General features: G+C 37.3%; 1 long non-coding RNA gene across 3 annotated transcripts in view; it reads left to right on the forward strand.

Moving 5' to 3' along the window:
• Positions 1–21,276, forward strand: part of LOC309644264 — a 665,166-nt gene that overhangs the window by 291,439 nt on the left and 352,451 nt on the right. For all 3 annotated transcript variants that reach the window (XR_014254323.1, XR_014254324.1, XR_014254325.1), the window contains exon 5: positions 13,075–13,202. This is a non-coding gene — a long non-coding RNA (uncharacterized lncRNA). The remainder of the gene's footprint in view (positions 1–13,074; positions 13,203–21,276) is intronic.

The following is a 21,276-nucleotide window of genomic DNA, read 5'->3' on the forward strand; positions in this document are numbered from 1 at the left end:
TCAGAATGGGAGAAAATATTTGCAAATGAAACAACGGACAAAGGATTAATCTCCAAAATATACAAACAGCTCATGGAGCTCAATATCTTTCACAATATTGTATGTTTGTAAAATCTTCATTTGCCCTGATAGCTTTTATGGTCCCTAACATATTGCCTATATATTGGGTAAAAATTAATCTTGTAATCAACCTTAAAATTCTGAAGTTCTTCCAAGAAGGCATAAAGTGTATACTAAAACACACTTTCTTAGCTAACAATGTCTTTAGCATGAAATTATTCAACAATCCAGACTGGCCAGAAATTGATTTTTGATTTGGGGAAAATATTATTTCCCTAATCCATTGGTACTACAATTGGCTTCTAACTTGAACTACTCTGAGAGATATTTAATATTAACACAATTTAATTATCGGGAGTCTATTGCATCAGTGTACTAAGCCACATTTTGAAACCTGAATATAGTTTCACAGACCCTCAATAATACATTAATTTGCTGTATTAATCTTTTGAATTCTCAGCTAATTATAAGATAATAAATGTCCTTGAATTAATTTTTTTGGAATTTTTGAATTTTATTTTATTTTATATATAGCAGGTTCTTATTAGTTATCTATTTTATACATATTAGTGTTTACATGTCAATCCCAAACTCCCAATTCATCACACCACCACACCCCGCCCCCCACCACTTTCCCCCCTTGGTGTCCAAACGTTTGTTCTCTATATCTGTGTCTCTATTTCTGCCCTGCAAACCAGTTCATCTGTACCATTTTTCTAGGTTCCACATATATGCGTTAATATACAATATTTGTTTTTCTCTTTCTGACTTACTTCACTCTGTATGACAGTCTCTAGATCCATCCATGTCTCTACAGATGACCCAATTTAATTCCTTTTTATGGCTGAGTAATATTCCATTGTATATATGTACCACATCTTCTTTGTCCTTGAAGTAAATTAATGATCAGAAGTTCCTAAGCTGGGGAGGATATTTAGGTGTTAGCTTTCAGCTATCTTCAGCTAGACATTTAGCTTGAGTGATTACAATAACATCGTCATGCCAGACAATCACACACTAAAGTTTTAAGACCTCCCACAAGGAGACGCCACAACTTGTTCAAACATTTGTTTCAGTGTTTATCAGCCTTCACTATGCAATGTATTCCACCTAAATCTTTTAGGCTATATTTCAGGATTAGATTTCTTATACAGTGAAGTAAAGGAAGAGAATGGGTCATCTTCTACAATATTTCCCCCAACTTTTTATTTTGAAAAATTTTAAGACTAAAGAAAATGGACACATATATCCTTCATTAAGTTGTAAACATTTACTGCATTTGCTTCCCCCCACCCTCCCACCCCATCCATCCATCCATCCATCCATCCATCCATCCATCCATCCATCCATTCATCAGTTAATCATCTATCTACCTATCCATCTCTATATCTCTCTCTTATTCTAATTTGCAACCATCACTACACTTTACCCTTAACTACTTCTGCTTGTAAATCCTAAGAATAAGAACATTCTCCTACATAACTACAATGCCAATCTCACACCTAAAATTGACATTCAATATATTACATAGTGTGTTATCCATGTTCAACTGGGAAAATGTCTTTTAAAGCTACTTTTAAAAAGTCAAGGTCCAATCAAAGTTCTTACATTATATTTGGTTGTTATGTCACTTCAGTCTCTTAATCCAGAACACTCTGCTTGCCTTTTTCTTGTTTGTTTTTAATGACATTGTCTTTTTTTTTGAAGAGCATAAACCTATTGTCTTGTAGAATGTCCTACATCCTGAACTTTAAAAATATTTCCTCCTGGTTAGTAATCTTGTATTTAATACATAATCTGCAGAATGATTTGGAAGGTTGTGTGAATATCATGTTACTCCCAAACTTTTCACCCAATGGTTTTGGCATCTAATGATGATCTTTGTCTGGGTCAGTTATTACACTGATGAGAGAAATGGTATTTTTATGATTTAGTCCCTCTCTATCTACATTTATCAGCTATATTTCTGCATCTGCATTATTACTATAGTTGAAGTTAAAATTAAAAATGAGCCTTTTTCCTTCAGTGTGAATAACTCATCAGAGTGATCAACTTTGTTGGTTGGCACAGTTGGTCAGTGTGTGCTGCTGAGGAAGCCAAGGCCATGGTTTCAGTGATGATATGGGGCCAATTACCTGGGCTCTGTTTCAAGGCCATGGGTATAATTTTCCTCTGCCAACTCAGGAATGTGTGCCAGCAGCCATCTCTGAAACAGCAGACATCTCAGGGTATGTAATGGGGCTAGAGCTGTACAAATCATCCTAATTCAAAACACGAATTCTACTAATGGTGGATCATCTTTTTACATGAAAGATGGCAATTATTACTATATAAAAGAAGTCTATGTTTTCCAATTTATTTTTTTAGGTCTTGTTTTATGAATATTTAAAGATTTCTATGACTCGTTTTTCTATTTCTGGCAGGGATTAAGGACCAGCTACCCTAAATACTACTTCTGCTGAAAGAAACTAAAAATGATGTAAATATTTTTACAATGAAAAATGATATAAAATATATATTCTAAAAAAGACATTTGAAGATTAAAAAAAAGAGGATGCCTACTGTCAGAAAATTTGTTCTCATAAAACCTCCAAAATCTAAAGACTGTTTTCAAGAAAAAGCAATAATGATCACAGAAATAGAAGAAAAAAATTGTTGAACAATTCAAACAAACATTGTCTGAATAAAATAATGACAATGGTGTCTAATGGTATATAAATTGGGAAAGGAGATGATTGATACTAATGTGTTTTAAAGCCCTTTTATTGTTCAGTTGTAGTTTAATGTGAGACTTTGTTAAGCAAGCAAGTTAAAATGTTAAGGGTAATCACTAAAAGGATAGAAAGAGTATCTGAGAAAAAAGTGCATTAAAGAAAAAAAGAAACTAAAAACTCAATAAAAAAGCAAGAAGACAGGAAAAAAGGATGGCGACAAGTGAGACTAATAAGAAATAGAAAATACAGTAGGAAGAAGTTCAAATAGGTCAATAATTCTAATAAATGTAAGTGAAATTAACTCACCAGTTGAATGACAGAGATTGCAAAGAAATAAATTATTCAGATAAATGTTATTTATAAAAAACACATCTAAAGCATAAGGACACATAAAGGTTGAAAGTGAAAGGATGGAGAAAATTTTATCAGGCAATTTCTAATGAAAGAAATCTGGTGTGGCTATATTAATACCAGAAAAAGAAAAAGAATTTTAAGGCAAAAAAGCCTAACGTATACAGAAGGTCACAACACAATGAGAAAAGTTTGCTTTCACTAGGAAAATACAACAATTCTAAATCAATGTACAACTGATAAAACAGCCTGAAAATATATGTGAACTCAAACCCAGCACCATCACAGTGAGAAATTTCATACCGTTGCCCATTATTGATAGGAAAATAGACAAAAAAATAAGTGAACTTTTTATAAGATTAGAATAGACAGGTGCAAACTTGATTTAATGGACATATACAGAATTCTGTATCCAACATTAAAGAATATACATTCTTTTCAAGCTTTTATAAATGGGGCATTTATAAAAATTGATTATGTACTGGGCAATGAAGCAAATTTCCATCAAATTTCAAAGTTATTGTTCTGGCCAAAACCTCAGACCACAATGTAATTAAGTCAGAGCTTAAACACAGAAGGATAAATAAAAATTTTCTTAATATTTGGAAATCGAAAGAAATTTCTAAATTACTCATAAAACAAGGAAAATCATAATGGATATTAGAGATAAATACTAAGGAATGAAAGAAAATAATACTTTATAAAACATGTGGAAGGCGATAAAAGTAATGTTTTGAGAAAAACTTTAACCTTAAATGCTTATATTAGAGAAAAATAAAAGTTGAAAATTAGTGCACTAAGTATACAACTTAAGATATTAACAAAAGCATAACAACATTAATCTAAAGAAAGAAAAGTAGGAGGAAGGAAATAATGGAGATGACAGCAAAAAAAATCAATGAACAAAGACAATAAAGATAGTCAACAAAGAATTGAATTAAAGATAAGAAAAGCATTTGGCAAAACTGAGCAAGAGAAAAAAAGGAAGGAAGACAGAAATAAATAGCATATTAAAATAATTAAAAAATAATTTAAAGGAATAGGATTGGACAGGAGGAAATGACAGTAATTGTACATTAATTAAAATTTCCAGTTAAAAAGCAAATATTTCAGATTACATAAAAAAATCCAGATACAGGCTGTTTTCAAGATACACATAAGGGCATGAAATGTTGAAAGTAAAAAGTTGAAAACGTGATACAGGAGGTTAATACCGACAAACAGAATGATAAAGAAGCTGTCTTAATAGCACAGCAAGTAAACTTTAAGACACAAAGTTCAAATAATACACTACGAGAGACATAAAAAATTACTACTTAATGAAGTCTGAAGTCACTAGCAAGTTGTAAGAGTTCAAAACTTCTATGAATTTAATAAAGACACACACACACACACACACACGACAAAACTACAAGTCGAATTTGTCAAGTTCACTATCACATATTTTAACACATATTTTTCAGTAATTGACAGACAGAATATGTTGATAAAACCTCTTTGAAAAACCACTCAATATTATCTTGTAAATTTAAAGACTTGTGCTAACCACATGACCCAGAACTTTCACTTCTAGGCACATGCCTAAGAGAAACTCTTGGACATGTGAACCAAGAATGTTTGTATCTGTGATGTTTGTAATTGCAAAAATTTTAAGCAACTCAAATGTCCACCTGAACTGACGGTGTATTCTGTGGTAGAACAAAATGCAGAACTGATAAGCAATGAATTTTGGCTGCATTAGTCAACCTGTATGAATTATCATTTTAAAGTAAATAGGCACTTTTCAGAAGAATTATGCCATTTGTATAAGGTTCAAATAATGAAAACTAAATACTACATTGTTTTGCTACAAACATATGTGATAAAGCTACAAAGAGAAGTATGGGATTAATAAACACAAAATTCTTGGGAGCAAGGCTGTGAGCCACACACCAGGCAGGAGATCACATGAAAGCACACATGAGCATCAGAATGACTGGCCATGCTTTATATTTTAAGCTAGGGGCAGGTAGCAGCCTGAGCGCTCATATGTATTCTGCATATGTTATAAGTATTCTTTTGCGCTTATTCAATAATCAGTATAAATAATATTATATAAAATAATGTAAATAAGATTGAACAAAGAGAAGTAGAACTTTCAGAGTCCTTAGATAATTTTGCTTGGGGAGGATCTGGAAGGTATTGAATAAAAAATCAGATATATTAATAAGATAATTTCTCTTTTTCCAAATGTAATACAGATTCAGAAAATGTTTTTTTTAAAAAAAACAGTAAAACATCCATGAGCCTCTGCATCTTCATGTCCTTTTTGTTTGCAGTCAAACTTAGACCTGCCATGATGGGTTTAGCAGCCCTAAATATATGTGTTAATAATTTATTTGTTCCTTTCCTAAGCTCATATTTCTTCTTTCTTGTGTCATCCTGATTTTTGCAATTATGCCTCTTATAAACTCAAATAATCAACTGTCAACCCCCCCTAACTTGAGTGAGTGGGGTGGGACGATTCAGCCTGTGTTTCCCTTGGAGTGGGGAAAACACTCTTATTTGTGGCAACACTCAGGTCCCCAGAACAGATGGAACTTGTGTCCTGTAAGAGTCCAGCAATGAGTCTCAACTGAATAGTTGATGAAAGGCTGGGTGGAAAATGAGGCCTGAGGTATGGAGTCAAAAAGGGGGTGATATGTAAGAGTGTGTATAGGGGTGGGGGGCTGCAGGGGAACTGAGGTGCTAGGAAAGCTTAGAGTAAGAAGTAGTAAAACAGTGAAGTGGAAACTAACTTGGACAAATTTGGGGAAAAAAAGGCAAATGTGAAAGGTTTTTATGAACTCTGTACTGTTTGGTGGGTGTGAGCTGGTTTCAGTAAACATGAGTCGGAAAGGGATGCTTTATCTTTCTGCTTCATCTTTTAAAAAATTGTTTGTTTTAGATTATTCCATCAAGTCACTTGTTTCTTTTATTTACCGATTTATATACACATAATATTTCACTCATTTCTTTTAATAGGACATTGAGCTTCAGCAATAAAAGTGTCACTGTTGCAGAGGGTGGTCAGTGGTATGTAAACGGGTAATTTTGGCAGACTACAAATAAAATCCTAATCATTGATCATCTTGTGAAGAGGAGAAAAATTAATTTAGTTTCAAAGGAACATTTTAATCATAAAGTAGCGAGTAAAGGTTGCATTTGAATGAAAGCACCAAGACATTAGTTTGATTATTTTTGGATTGCTTGATTGCAGTCATTTCAGTTTCAGTCCCTACATCACTAATGTTTTCCCAATCACATGCCTATTGATTCCTAACTCTCAAGCCAAGGAAAGGTAATAAAACAGGTTACCTTTTAAAATGAGTAAATAAAATAGAGTATGCATACTTGCCCTACTCAGAAATGGGGAGAACTACTTTGGTCACATTCCTTTCCCTGCAAAACAAAAAGTTACAGATTACCTCCTAGTGCCCTAAGAACTTTTGGTCAAATGATTAATATCACAGAGACTCTTGAAAATAAATGTATCTCATTCAAACAATTACTAAGTATCACTTAGGCTAACAGAAAAATAAGTTATGTCTGTTTTCTTCATTCCAAAGTTAAAATTGAATGCCTGTTGGATCAATAACAAGTCTAAGAGCAATATTCTAACTGCATCAGAGTGTGGGATGAGAACTATGAAAATTAATTGCTGCTGTCTAAAAATGCTGTCTAGGCCAGAATCTACTGCCTTTTCCCTCCCCCAACTCTTCTTCTTCCCCTGATATTACATTAGGAGAAATTTAGTACTATAAAAAAAAAAAATGGAGAAAAGTGTTGTCTTACAGCAAGAAAACAGAAAACTGCCTGTCATAAGAGCCTTATCTTCATGGTGGTTTACACTCTTGTCAGTATCAGAAGTCAGCTCTCATGTGAAGAGTTCATGAAGGCTTGGTTAGCTCTCAAGAAGTGTAAACATTGGCTTCCCTGGTGGCTCAGTGGTTGAGAATCTGCCTGCCAATGCAGGGGACACGGGTTCGAGGCCTGGTCTGAGAAGATTCCACATGCCGCGGAACAACTAGACCCGTGAGCCACAACTACTGAGCCTGCGTGTCTGGAGCCTGTGCTCCGCAACAAGAGAGGCCGCGACAGTGAGAGGTCCGCGCACTGTGATGAAGGGTGGCCCCCGCTTGCCACAACTAGAGAAAGCCCTCGCACAGAAACGAAGGCCCAACACAGCCAAAAATTAAAAAAAAAAAAGTGTAAACATTGATTATGATAAAGTTGACCTCTGGAGAACTTTAAAAATTATTTCATATGCACATTTTTCTTAATGAAGCCCAATTTAAGAAAGCAAACAAACAAGAAAAAAACAAACAAGCACACCAAATTTTGAAACTGCTGTGTAATAGTGAAATACATGAGGTTTATCCAGGACTCAAGAGTGATCATTTAGTTTAACTAGATGCTAAAATGGATTATGGGTAAAACAGAATTTTAAAGGACAATATGCACATAAACAATCATATCAGTATAATAGGGTTATATTTCCTCTGCCTCCTTGCAGAGGTCATTGTCATCTGATACTTAAGAGATAGGTGCTTATGTTATATAGCCCTTTAATAATGAACCCCTACTTGTACATAGGAGAAAGAAATGATTTCTCCCAAGTAGTAGCGTAAGGGCTCCCTTGCAACTATTTTGAACATGCTCCATCCATCTGCCCACAGCATGTTCAAAGATATGTTAACAAACCTTTCTGGATGTACAGAAATCATGATTTAAACTTACTAGTAAAGTCGAAACAGTAGTACCTTACCTTACTGTCTGTGGCAAAAAGAAAAAAAAATTGTTTCATATCTTAGCTATTGTGAATAATGCTTTTTTTTTGTTTTAGAAGTGAGATCGTTGACACACTTAATGCCTTATTATCGATATAATTTACATGGTCTCTGTTGGGGTCTAGAGTTCAAGTCTTCCCTAGGTAATTCTAATCAGTACCAAGGTTGAGAACCACTGTGTTAAACCAGTGATGTTTCCTGGAGGGCTGTTTGACTGTCTTCATTTCTCTCCCAGGTGACCCAAAGCAGAAAGCAATGATTCTCTTAAAGGGAAGTGTAAGAAATCTCCACCTTCGAATCACCTGGGGAGCTTTACAGATACCACTGCCTGGGCCACTGGGTAGAGAACCACAAGCATACAAAATATAAGAATGAAACAATAACATTAGTATAGATTTAATCCTTGATCACCCTCATTTATATTTGAAAGTAAATCATCTTAAAACTAGTATTAGATTGAATTATATGAAAATGTTTATGAACGTACATAAAAATGGTCAGACATCAATCTAATACCATTAAAAAATAAATTACTTATGCTGCATGTTCTAAATGATTGTAATTTATGAGTACCAATGCTAAGAAAAGCTGCTCTAAAACGTAATTTATTCATTTGTAAAATGAGGGACCGTCCTGGGTGAGGATGATGATGATGATGTTAATGATGATTTTGATGATAATGATGATAGTTAATATTTATTAAGCACTTGCCAACTGTTAGTCAATATGTTAAACACTCTACATATATTATTGCATTAGTCTTCACCATATTACTGCCACTGTATAGGTGAGGGAACTGAGGCTTGGAGAAGTTAAATGATTTCCCCAAGGTTATGGCAATATTCCATGGTAGTGCTAGGATGTGGAGTTGAACTGACTACAGAGTATATATTTTTAATCTCTGTAAGATGCTACCTCTTTGAGGATTATGGAGGTTCCTTCTAGGTTTCATAGTTACAGTCTAGGTCAGACAGAGTAATGGCTCTATTTCCAGCTGGGGCTGTGGAGATAGCTTGTCACACTCCAAGCCTACCTTATGTCTTGATTGGTTGAGTCTTACTTTATCTCCTGCTTTCATCAAGAATAGCATAAGTCAGTCAGATATTATTATTATTCTTGGAATCACCAGGAATTCTCCGGGTTTTTTCCTCCTGTTTAGGGGGTGCCAATGTACCTGACATTGGATTAGACATTGGTGTATGGTTAGGCGGTTCAAGATGGATGTTTTCTTGCTCTCTAAATCCCCTGCTCGACCAGTCCCTGCTTCACTCACATGACTATCCTATCCTCTTAATTATAGGGCTTAATTAGTCCCTGGTAACTGACGAGCACACCGGACGTCAATTCCCCCCCTATAAATAGTAGCCTCCTCCCCCGAGTAGGGAAGACGGCCGCCATGTCTTGCCCGTTGTCTACCTTACACAGCAGGCTGTTGCTCCAGGGTCCTTTGTGTAAGATCACTCCGTCCAGTAAACCACTGGTGTCTCTGTCGCTGTCTCCAAGCTCGTTCTTCAGTCTGGAAGCCGGACAACTTGCAAGCCTGCGGGGTGCAGCCCAACAAACGGTAACTCAAGATGAATTAAGCACAGTTCTCGCCCTCAAGGAGTCTCAGTCAAGTAAGAAAGACAAAAGGTAATAGGACTAAGCTGCCCCCACTGCCTCAGGCGCTCTTAGGCCTGCCCTGGGGGGGCCTTCCACTTCTTACAAGCCCCCAGACCGAAGTGTGAATTGCCGGAATGCTGCTTTCATCCTTGTGAAGCCACCACGCTTTTCCTCATTATCTGCCTTGGTACCAAGGACCCGCTCCTGCTTTTCTGCCCGGGCTGGGACCTCCAGTACCATCATCATGTAAAGTGGTGACAGCTGCCGTCCTTGTCTCTTTTCAGATTTCAAAGGAGACTTTTCAACTTTTCACCACTGTGCCTGCTCAAGACGCCACTTGTCTCTAGGAGGGAAACTTGGAGGAGGAACGGATGGCTCCAGGGCGGCTGAAAACCTGATCAAAGGACTCGGTGACCTTCGAGGAAGTGGCTGTGGACTTCTCCATGAGGAGGGGGCATTGCTGAACCCTGCTCAGAAAATCCCGTACAGACATGATGCTGGAGAACTTTCGGGACCTGGTCTCAGTGGGGTATCTCCATAAACTCAGACTGCTCACCCAGGCAGAGCAGGAAGAGCTGAGGACAGAGGGGAGAAGAATTCTCCAAGACACCTGTGCAGACCAGAAGTCTCAACTTAAAACCAAAGAGACCACTGTAAAGCAGATTAAATTTGGGGCAAACCATCTACTGGCAGGAAAAGGTGCAGACCTTCTATGGGGGAGAATCCCTGTCTTGCAAAGAAAGCAAGAAAACCTTTAGTTATCACTTACTCCTTAATCAACAGGCATCAACTCAACCTGGAGAGAAGCCCCATGAATATAATCAATGTGGAAAAGCCACCGGAAGGAATTCTAACCATATTACGCCCAAGAGAAATTACACAGGAGAGAAGTGCAATGAATGTAAAGAATGTGGGAGAGTGTTTGGTTATCCTTCATCCCTTAGGCTCCGTGTGTGATGGATCTCAGCTGGTGAGAAGCCCTGTTTATTTAATTAATTAATTAATTAATTTTGTGTGTATGGATGGGGCAGAGCTCAGTTGGGGCAGGGGAGGGGGCTAGCAGACCCTGACCACAAAATTGAAATGCTGGAAGGACACCTGCTTGGTGGCTGTGAGGGGCTGCATGTCCCAGGGTGGGCTCAGTGTGGGGACCTCCCCTGTGAACTCTTCCCAGCCATGCTTTGTGAAGCGTGGGCATGAAGGGCAGAGGAAGGTCGTAGGGCATCCCAGAACAGTGTCCTGATGAAAGGATGTTTTTTTTTTTTTTCACATCATCTGCATTCCTCTTGCTGGACCCTAAGCTGGCAGGTTACCTCCTCATATCTGAGTTTGGAAAGATCACATTGTAGAAGATGAACTAGTTTTCTTTACCTAACATTATGGTACATTAAAAATAGATGTCATTATCATTATTATCATTTTCAAATGTTAGAACTAGGAAGGCCTTGGAGATGTGGTCTAACACTACCTACAGTCATAGAGTTTTATGTTTTATTTAAAAGAACCTAAGTTGGGAAAAAAAAGATAAAATTCTATATCAGTTTCCTGAATAGTTGGTGTAAGGAAATAAAATAATATTGCTTGAAGCAAAACTGTGTTGCATCATATTGTACTTAAATTCAGAATGTTTTTTAAGAGTTAATGAAAGCTTGAGATGTCTCAGGTGTTAAGTAAGTCATAAGAGGATTTTCTAGTTTTCAGGGAAGTTTTAAGCAACTCAGGCATAAATCAAGATCTAAAGTATGTTGGTTACCTAGTTGTTTGGAAAATAGATTTTGCATAAAAATTGTAACATTTAACTTCACAGACAAATCCACAGAAGTTTAATTCATAATATAGCTGAAGTTAGCACTCTTTTGGATGTCATTCATACTAATATAAGTAAAAACGTGTGATCATTGCAGGGGGCATGTGGATTTAATGGTTCACCAGCCCTGCCAGGGCAGAGACCATTATCTGTCATGATCACTATTGCATCTCCAGTGCCTAGCAAAGCACTTGGAATATAGTAGGTGCTTACTGAATATTTATTGAATGAATGAAATAAACCAACCACAGGAATGTCAGGGTTTTACCTGGACCATAGACAGGATGGCAGCCAATGATTTGAATGCCTTTAGGATTCTCTTTCTTAACATTTCCATAATCTGCCTCTTTGTGTGTTGGCTTTATTCTTTCAGACCAGGTCATCCTTGTGGCTGGAAACTTGATCATATGGAACATTTATGTCCACATCTTGTAGGTTTTGCATTAAACAAAAACTGTCTCTACTTTTAGAATTCAATCTCTAAGGGGACATGTTCTGATTGGCCCAGGTGGAATTCAGCACTTACTATTAGAACAATCAGCCATGGCAGGTAGAATCATGTAAGAATGTGAAAACCTCAGGAACTGCATGGTTGGAATGAGGAAAGAGGCTTTTGCCAGTTTCCTCTCTACAAACTTTATTATCTTTTAAGAGAAGAGTCTTATCCAAACTAATGGGTTATAAAAAGAAAAAGGAGATAGATTCCTTCTTTCTAAAGTGTATATTCTTTATCATGATTCACGATGACACGATCTGAAGGACAAGAGCCTTCAGATGTGCATAAGAACACTAAAGTGAAAACTAGTTACTATGGTGAAAACACACAAGAAAAAAGTCTAGGAGAACAACTGAGAAGTAATGAGAAAAAGCTTCCCAATGTATGTCTAGAGAAGAGAAATGTTATTTCATTCAGCCAGACTATTTCTACAATTGTTGAGCAGCTACTATGTGCCAGGTTTTGCAAATGGACAGTATTTAGGTCAGTAAGATCTGAGGGGGCAGAGTTTTTGCCCCAGACAAGCTGGAATCCACCTGTGTGAAACTGACTCCTCTGAAACCATCCATATGAAACCAACAGTGGGAAACCACAAAATCTACTTCAAGAATTATGTAGAGCTCCTTCACACAATGTTTCTTCAAGTCAAAGCAATAAGGTTGGCATTAGGAATTCCTCTCTTCATTTTCACCAACAACTCTTTTCCCTCACCTGATCAATGATGTAGCTATATATCCTTATATGTATGTTGGATATACACTGGTTAATAACAAAGTCTCCAATCTTCTTTTTTGTCTTGTTTAGAAAATTTGTTACTCCTATGCTTCTGAGGACTATTTCTTTCCGTCTCTCTCTCACACACATACCCTTCTGAGGTGTTTCTGATAAACCCACTTAGGGAGGAGGTTAAATGGTCTCTAAGAACCTATTATTCCCTATATTTTCTACATCTTACTTTTGAGTCACCTGCATAAAGAGCTCCCTGGTTTTTAAAGCCATATTGTTGCAACTTGGCTTAAGAAAAAGCCAGAATGAGAGGTAAATTTTAGCCCAGTTCCACAATTATCCAGTGGAGCTTCAGTAAGAAATTGTGCTTCTTTTAAATCCTGTTTGAACAATTTCCTAAATACTATATAAGTGTGAGAAGTTCTATTGTATGTACATCAAGTGAACTAATGCCAAAGAGTAAGTTTTGTTTTCCCTCATGTGTGTTTCTCCTATTTTTGAACACCTTAGGTTGGGAATCTCTTCAGACTTGCCTTCTGCAAATCACTGGGTACGGAAACCTTACTGCAGATGTGGAAAAACTGCACAGAAAATCCTGTGATTCTGATAATGCCCAACGTGAAGAAATGCTTTTGAAGGTTAGTCCTTGAACACATTTTAATCCTTCACTTAGGTCAGCTAATGTTTTCCAAGTACCTGCTGTGTGCTAGATACTGCTCTGGACATTGATGGTACAAAGGTGAATAAGACATGGGTGCTGTAACTGGTTGGTAAAGCCTCATTTTCTTGCTGGTTCAGATGTTGGAGGTAAATTTCCATTAGAAAATTCATGTGAGAAGTTTAAGGTAAAGCCATTTTTTAAAAAAAAATTATTTATTTATTTATTTATGGCTGTGTTGGGTCTTCGTCTCTGTGTGAGGGCTTTCTCTAGTTGTGGCAAGCGGGGGCCACTCTTCATCGCGGTGTGCGGGCCTCTCACTATCGTGGCCTCTTTTGTTGCGGAGCACAGGCTCCAGATGCGCAAGCTCAGTAGTTGTGGCTCACGGGCCTAGTTGCTCCGCGGCCTGTGGGATCTTCCCAGACCAGGGCTGGAACCCGTGTCCCCTGCATTGGCAGGCAGATTCTCAACCACTGCGCCACCAGGGAAACCCCAGGTAAAGCCATTTTTTGAGGTGTGATTGACATGAAACATTGTATTATTTTCAGGTATACAGTGTAATGATTCGATATTTGTGTATGCTGCGAAAGGATCACCACAATAAGTCTAGTTAACATCCAGTCTTCTTAATTATTAAGCCAGCAGGCAATAAAGCCAGTTCCATTGCACAAGTTTCCCCAGTTTGTCCTCTCTTGGTGAAACAGAAGTCACCTGAAGAGGTCTTCCCTCCACGAAGGGTAAAGTGGTGGTGCAGGGGAGGCCTGCCTTGCTTCAGGTCTCACACTTGATGTTGGTTTAGCATTGGGCTTCACAAACTTCAGGTGCTGACTGTGTAATTGGATATTAATGAGACTAGGCAGGGTAAAAGAAAGGGGGCAGGGATCTCTCTTTTCCTTTGAGGTTCAGGCACAAACACTGGGCTAAACCACCCTTTAGAACCCTTAGATCTCATGGAAGTTCTCACCCTCCTTAACCCTTGGTGTCCTTGTCTGCTGAGAGTGTGGTTCCTCTGAAGATTCTCATTATCTCTTTATGGTAGAATTGTTGTTGATGTTAGGCCTTACCAATAGACACCTAACTGGGAATCATTAGAGCTCCAGAAGTCTGCTTTTTTCCTGTATGTCTTCAGGCAGGCCCATCTCAAGACCCTGCCTGTGAAGTAAAGTAGCTCTCTAGTTATAACATTTTCAGGGACTCGTTTTCCTGAGCTTGACCTGAGCTTCAGAACTGTAGCTGGATGGGATGGGTTGCCTGGAAGGAGGTTAATATGGTGCCCTCTTGGAGTGGTTTGGGTATGTGACAGGAGAAATTTCTGTATGGAGTGAGTGGCTAGCTTGGAAGGTCATCAAAGTTCACTCTAATTTCTAGGTCAGCAATTCTATTGCAATTATTATTCAGGTGGTAAAAGCAGATAATGTCCATCCCTTGAAGGCTTTTATTTTAACCAGGCTTGTATCTGTCTAGTATTTTTAGAACTGGCCTATAAGAGGTTTATCAATGGAATGGGGGATTCGAGGAGAGGACCATTATAACATTTGAAAAATATTTTTCTTGTACCCCCCGCCCCCACTCCAACAATGATCTCAATCACTTATTTTATATCTTCTAGACTGTTGCTTGCCTAAATATTATTTACACGTAGCTGGTTAGAATTGCAGACTTTGTTTCAACAAAGAAAAAATAGAGATTTGGAAATAGTTTCCTGTTTCTATTACAAATATAAACTGTTAAATATTGTAAGCTGCTAAGCAGTACTGAATTTTGCTGTTTTGCTGAAAATGTGATCAAACAGGGAAAAGATGCCTTATTCATCACCTTTCTTATGTTCTCTCGGGGTTGCCAGCATAGCAGATTATCAGAATCTTGATTATGTTTTGAACTATGTACAAACAAATCTTGTTTCCTCAGGTGATTTTAGAAGGCAAATAACTATGAGTTGCTAACCAAAATCAAAAGGGTAAATAATTGAAAATTAACCAGAAAAGGGGCAGAGTTGATGATGTTTCATTTAGCCGTCTTAGGAGACCTACTTAACCAAAGCACTTATATAACATATTTGAATGATACTAAGTATTATATGATTAAAATGTCCAGGAACTGCTCAATTTGATTAAGAACTATGAATTCATATGCAGAGCATTTATCAAACTGTTATGTGCTAGCTCTTCCACATATATTACTTATAGTCAGTATAACACTCAGATGGGATCAAATTTCCATATCTTGCTGATACAGTAACTGAGGTCTAGAGAGGTAATAAGCCTAAATTTTCATAGCTGGAACCAGGAGCTCACCCCAGGTCTGCCTTCACTACAAAATGCATGCTTTTTTCAGGGCATCAAAACAACCCGTCTTTGGGTAGGCATGATTCCCTTCACATAGATGCATGCCATTATTTTTTAAGACTATTACAGGCTTCCTGAGAAGTCCCTTGAGAATATGACTGTTTGGGGTGGGGAAATGATGGGAAAGACAGAGAGAAGAGTGCTAGCAAGAAGGTTGGTTCTATTCGATTGGGGGTGTATGTGGGACAGTATAATACTTGTAGCTTTTTTCCCTGACTCTTAAAAACACCATAGACTTTTTTTTTTTAATTTTTAAAATTTGTTTATTTATTTATTTATTTATGGCTGTGTGGGGTCTTCGTTTCTGTGTGAGGGCTTTCTCTAGTTGCGGCAAGTGGGGGCCACTCTTCATCGCAGTGCGCGGGCCTCTTCACTATCGTGGCCTCTCTTGTTGCGGAGCACAGGCTCCAGACGCGCAGGCTCAGTAGTTGTGGCTCACGGGCCTAGTTGCTCCGCGGCATGTGGGATCTTCCCAGACCAGGGCTCGAACCCGTGTCCCCTGCATTAGCAGGCAGATTCTCAACCACTGTGCCACCAGGGAAGCCCCTGACCAATATTTTGTGTACATGATTTAGTTACTCAAATAGGCAGTGCAGTAGAAGGAACTTGAAACTAGTTTCTAGCTTAGTTTTTTCCAATATGTAATAATAAGCTGAACATCCTAGTATAAGTCACTTTATCTTTCTGTCAGTCAGTTTTCAAGACCAAATAGGCTTGTCATAGTTGAAAACTCTTTGCTTTGCAAAGCATTTCACAACCATTTTCCTATTTTATTATTTTAAGTACCTCTAGACAAGAACATAATATTGTTGGGTTTTTTTCCAGTGGGAAACTGAAGCAGAGAGAGGTTAAGGCATTGTCTTAAGCTGCCCAGTTATAAAGGGTAGAAACATGGAAGGTGGGTCTTGTGGTTCCCATGTGTTGTCATATTCATATGCCACCATGGCACTCCCAATCCATGGAGGCCAGGAAAGAGGAATTATTGAAGAAAACCCTATGATAAAAAATGGTGTTCTACGTCATATACAATAAATAGTTTATGGGTTGTTTTTATATACACTAAGACATCTAATTGTTTCAATAACCCTATAGGCAGAGATGATAAACGTCTTTTTATAGATAAGGAAATTAAACTCGTAGAACTGAAGTGACTTGTTCAAACTGGCAGAGAGAGTGAGTGATTAAAAAGGGAACTTGAATTCCATGTTTCCAACTCCTGGATAATTACAAATTACTGTCCATTACAAGTCAGTTGTCTCTTTGATTCAGTCTTGGGTCTCAGCTTCCTCTTAGAAATGGGCTGCTTGCTGATGCTAACCTTAGCCGTGGTGTACAGAGAAACACAGTTCACAATTCTGATTCTTATTATTTTCACCCACCAGAACTTTTCACGATCTTTTGTTAAATTTCATGCCCATTAGTTGAAAACATTGGATTAGAAAAAATTTCTTAAAATATTTAGATGATAGAATTCCTTGGACACTGAATTTTAAAAATATTTAGATGATAGAATTCCTTGGACACTGAATTTTAGTCTACGGAGTAAGCCCAGGCAAACCAGCCCTGAAGAGCTAGGTCTTATTCGGTTAACATACTTCCTCTGACTTTTAGCTCAAATTCTTGCTTTCCATAGGTGCATATGTTTACAGTATGCAATAGGGTTTTCTTTTTCTTTCTCTTCGTATTTTCAATGGTATAAAAATCTCTCAAAGATTATAAGGTGTCAAATTCCATCACAGTGTGTTCCAGGGATAAAATAAACAGAGCCACCTCCCCATGCCAGGCACTATGATAAGAATTTGGGAGGAAGTACAGAAGAGTAAGGCATGGTCTGTCTTTGGGCCTAGGGGGAGAGAGAGACATATGAACATGGTAATATTACTGTGCAAGTGCTGGAGTGGAGTTGCTTATGAAAAGCCAAAGGAGGAGAAGGTGATATGTGAGCAGGACTTGGACATAGAAACTGGATAAGCAGACAAAGGGAGAGAACATCAGGATTAAGACAACCTTAAACCTAAATCTTTTGTAAAAAAAAAAAAAAAAAGATACAGTATCACTACAGCCATGAAATAATAATTGTATATTTGAAATTCAAAAAAAGTAATTGTTGAAAAAAGCATTAAATTTAATATTTGCACTACAGTTTTCCTGTATATTTTATTTAGTGTAAGTTATTTTAATCTCAAAAGTTGCATGTTCATGGTGTAAACATTCTTACATTTCAGAAGAATATAAAGAGACAAAGTACCTCTCCCTTCCCTAGACACAGGCACTACTACTTCCTACTTACCATGTTTGTTTTGTATCTTTCTGAACTTGTCTTCAATATACATTCAAATACATGGCTATCTTTTTACCTTAATTGTCTTGAAAAATATTCATAGAAAAATTAGTTTCATGTTAAGAAATTTCTGAAGATGTCTCCTAATATTTACCAGCTATAAATTCAAATACTGACATTAGGAATCATTTAGTTCAACCGTATCACTTTGTTATGGCAGACACTGAGGTCCTGAGGGATTAAATGTTGGCGTGGGTCATTCATGCAGTTAATGACACACTCCTTGTCTCTTGCTGACCAGGACCATGATTTGACAGTCTTCTTCATTTCATGGACTCAGGCTATCTCAACCAACCATCCAAACAAAAAACAAAACACTCTCTAAGTCTTTCAGGGTATTATTAAGATTTTTCAAACATGCAGATAATGAAAGCAAGGCACTGGTGTTCTTGAATTTATGCCTATTCCCTAAATTCTTTTTTTTTTTTCTTTCTTCAAAACTCTCTCTGGTGGAAATGGGCACAAGTCTCTCTGAAATGTAGTGGTTTCTAGAAATGTTCCTATTTTTAAGACATATTAAAATAATGAAACTACCAAATTGGTGACAGATTATTCCCAATAGAAATGGGGATAGGGGTTAGCGAGTGTGTATATTGAATAATTAGGGCATTAATGACTCAGTAAAACTGATCATTGGAATCCCTGGAATGAATGCTTCTCGGTAAATTTCCTCAGATTTCCCCATCATTAGAATAATATGCCCAAGAAGCAATTCAGACTGTTCTGCATTAATTCTGTATTCACTTTGAATAACAAGTAATTCTTCTTAAAATGGCCTTCTCAGGTGAGGAGACGTTTGTAGCTGCAAGAGCATCATTAGCAATTTTTCTTCCCTTCAGGAAAAATAAGATTTGCACATATTGATGTTAACTGTAATCTCTTAAACATCTGTCCTGCTTCAGGGGCAAATAGCAAAACTAAGTTTCTTACTTTTATGTGGCTTGTATAAAAACCCCACAGAGCCCAGAATAATGGATTTCTTTAACTAAAAGGAAAACAATTATTATGAGCATAAAATACCAAGGTGAGTTGTGGAAAATTGGTAAAATAGCCCTACCTCGAGCACTAATGTCTGTCTCTGGCTTAATCCCATCTATGAGATGTGACATTCTATCCCAAGATCATAATGAACTCATTCCAATTGTTGACTAAAAAGAATAAACTTATTTTCACGATGGCGATCATGATGCTCGCGGCAAGCGAAACCTCATCTTTGCTGCTTATTCCCTTTAAAAACCCAATGTGTTCATTGATCAGAAAAAAAAAATCCATAATCTGAGGAAACTGTGGGTCCCAGTGAGTGCCCACACCATATAATAATTAAGCAATGAAAGCCCTTTAAAGAACGGCAGAGGTCCAAGGTGCCACCAAATGACAAACGGTTACTTCTTCCAATAAGTACTTTATGTATCTAGTGGAGCATTTCTGCATAGACAAGATTATGGAAACCAGTGTGTGGAAATGCTTCTGCTATATATTTATAGTTTATATTTTTGAACTATCAATGAAGAATTCTGATTTGCTTTAAAGGTGGTATAGTAATACCTAAATGATCCAAAAATCAGGTTCCATATTCATGTTCTTGTTGTAAATTTTCAATTTTACATACTGAGATTTTTCTTGACTCTGAGTTATTTTATATTGTCTGAGTGTTTTCTTTGAAATATATACAATTTATAAATTTGGATTGTCTTCTGTATTAAAATGCCATTAAATACAAGCTTTCTGAGAAAAAAAAACCAGCCCATGAAATATTTATCATTATGAGAAGTGTCAAAAAGGATGTATTTGGTGGCCATGAGCCTGAGGAAGTACGGCATTTTGCCTGTGTAATATCTCGTGCTTCATTTATTTTACAATGACTTGCCTATAGCATGGTTTCACTTCAGTTAATCCTATTTCTTTTAGAACTTGCACCTCTGCTAATTGTTGTGGCTAATTAGTCGTACAGCAAAAGCAGGCAACCAACAGAAGAAATGCCCTTTCAAAGAAAAGCTTTGTGACAATCTATTTTACTATACAGTAATGTAGTTGACAAGTAAAACAGTCTGGCAAACACTGAGTACTTAGTCTAGACGTGTCACATATCTTGACATTAACCTGTATAATCATACATTTTTTATGTTGGACAGGACAGATTTTTATTCTTTAGCATTTAATATTGTTAGAGAATACCCATATCAGTTGAGTTAATGTTCAAAACAACTCTCCCTTTAATAAGAAATAAATAAGTAATAATTAAAAGTAATATACTTTAAGTAAGGGTTGATGTACATAAAATTTGCTGGCCAGGTTCATCCCCCAAAGAGGCCTTTTTGGGATGGACAGGGATCTCTTACCTTCACCCTCTATCATAAGGGGAGAAAAACCTCTGAATAATAAATTCCACGTAGGCATGCTTGGAGTCATTGGGATTACAGCCTCACAAACTGGATTCAGCTGATATTGTGCTTGACCCTGAGTCACTGTGTGTGCACGAAAGCTTCAGTCGTCCAAGGTACATTTAGGAGGGAAAGTTAATAGGAAATCTCCCAAACCTGTGGACTCTCAGAACCAGGGAATACAACCTGTAAGAGCACCAGAGCAGTGGCCTGGGTTGCAAGTTCTCTTGGGGGACAGCTGCTGCTGTTGCAGGTATTACCCTGTTACCACCACATTCTCTCCTGGGTACCAGCTCTATGCCAGGCACTGTAAATATAGCAACCCTTTATATCCTTAATTGAGTTCGTTTTGGAAAAAAAGAACTGAGCCTCGTAAAGATTGTGATTCTCTTAAGGCCACAAATCTAGTAAAGGAGCAGAAAAGCAAAGTCTGTCTGTCTCCATAGTTTATCATTTCATCAGACAGTGGATATCACAGGCTTATTTACTTGGAGGAGGAGAAATAAGACATTAGTAAGAATTTTTTTTTCCCATAGCAAGGGCTTGGAAGCCTTTTACTGTGTTTCCTGGAGTGTTTTTCTTCCAGAACGAATGTGTTCAACAGTTCTACTTCAACACCAATGATATATCTGATTCACTCTAATGAAAGAAACATAATAGGAAGTGGGTTTTCTGCTTTTAAACTCAGGTATTTTAATAGCTGAGTTTTCTAAAAGCAATTGCTCTGCTAGTTTAAAAAAGATGAGTCATGTAAACAGCGCATTTCCTGAAAAAGACCATTGTAAACAGAGTACAAAATCACATGTAATATGTCTATAGGGAACTTTTTTGTGTGTAGCCTGAAAAGACTTCTTGCAAAGACAAGCAATATCTGAAGTGATATATTCCTAAATCTGTTCTCAGAGCTACCACATGAAACTCTGTTGTGGGAACTGGGTTTCTTAGCAAGGTTTAATGTGGTTTAGTGCCAGGCACGTTTGGAATAGA

This window comes from Balaenoptera physalus (assembly GCF_965194825.1).
Source record: "Balaenoptera physalus genome assembly, chromosome: 15".
Classification (NCBI taxonomy): Eukaryota; Metazoa; Chordata; class Mammalia; order Artiodactyla; family Balaenopteridae; genus Balaenoptera; species Balaenoptera physalus.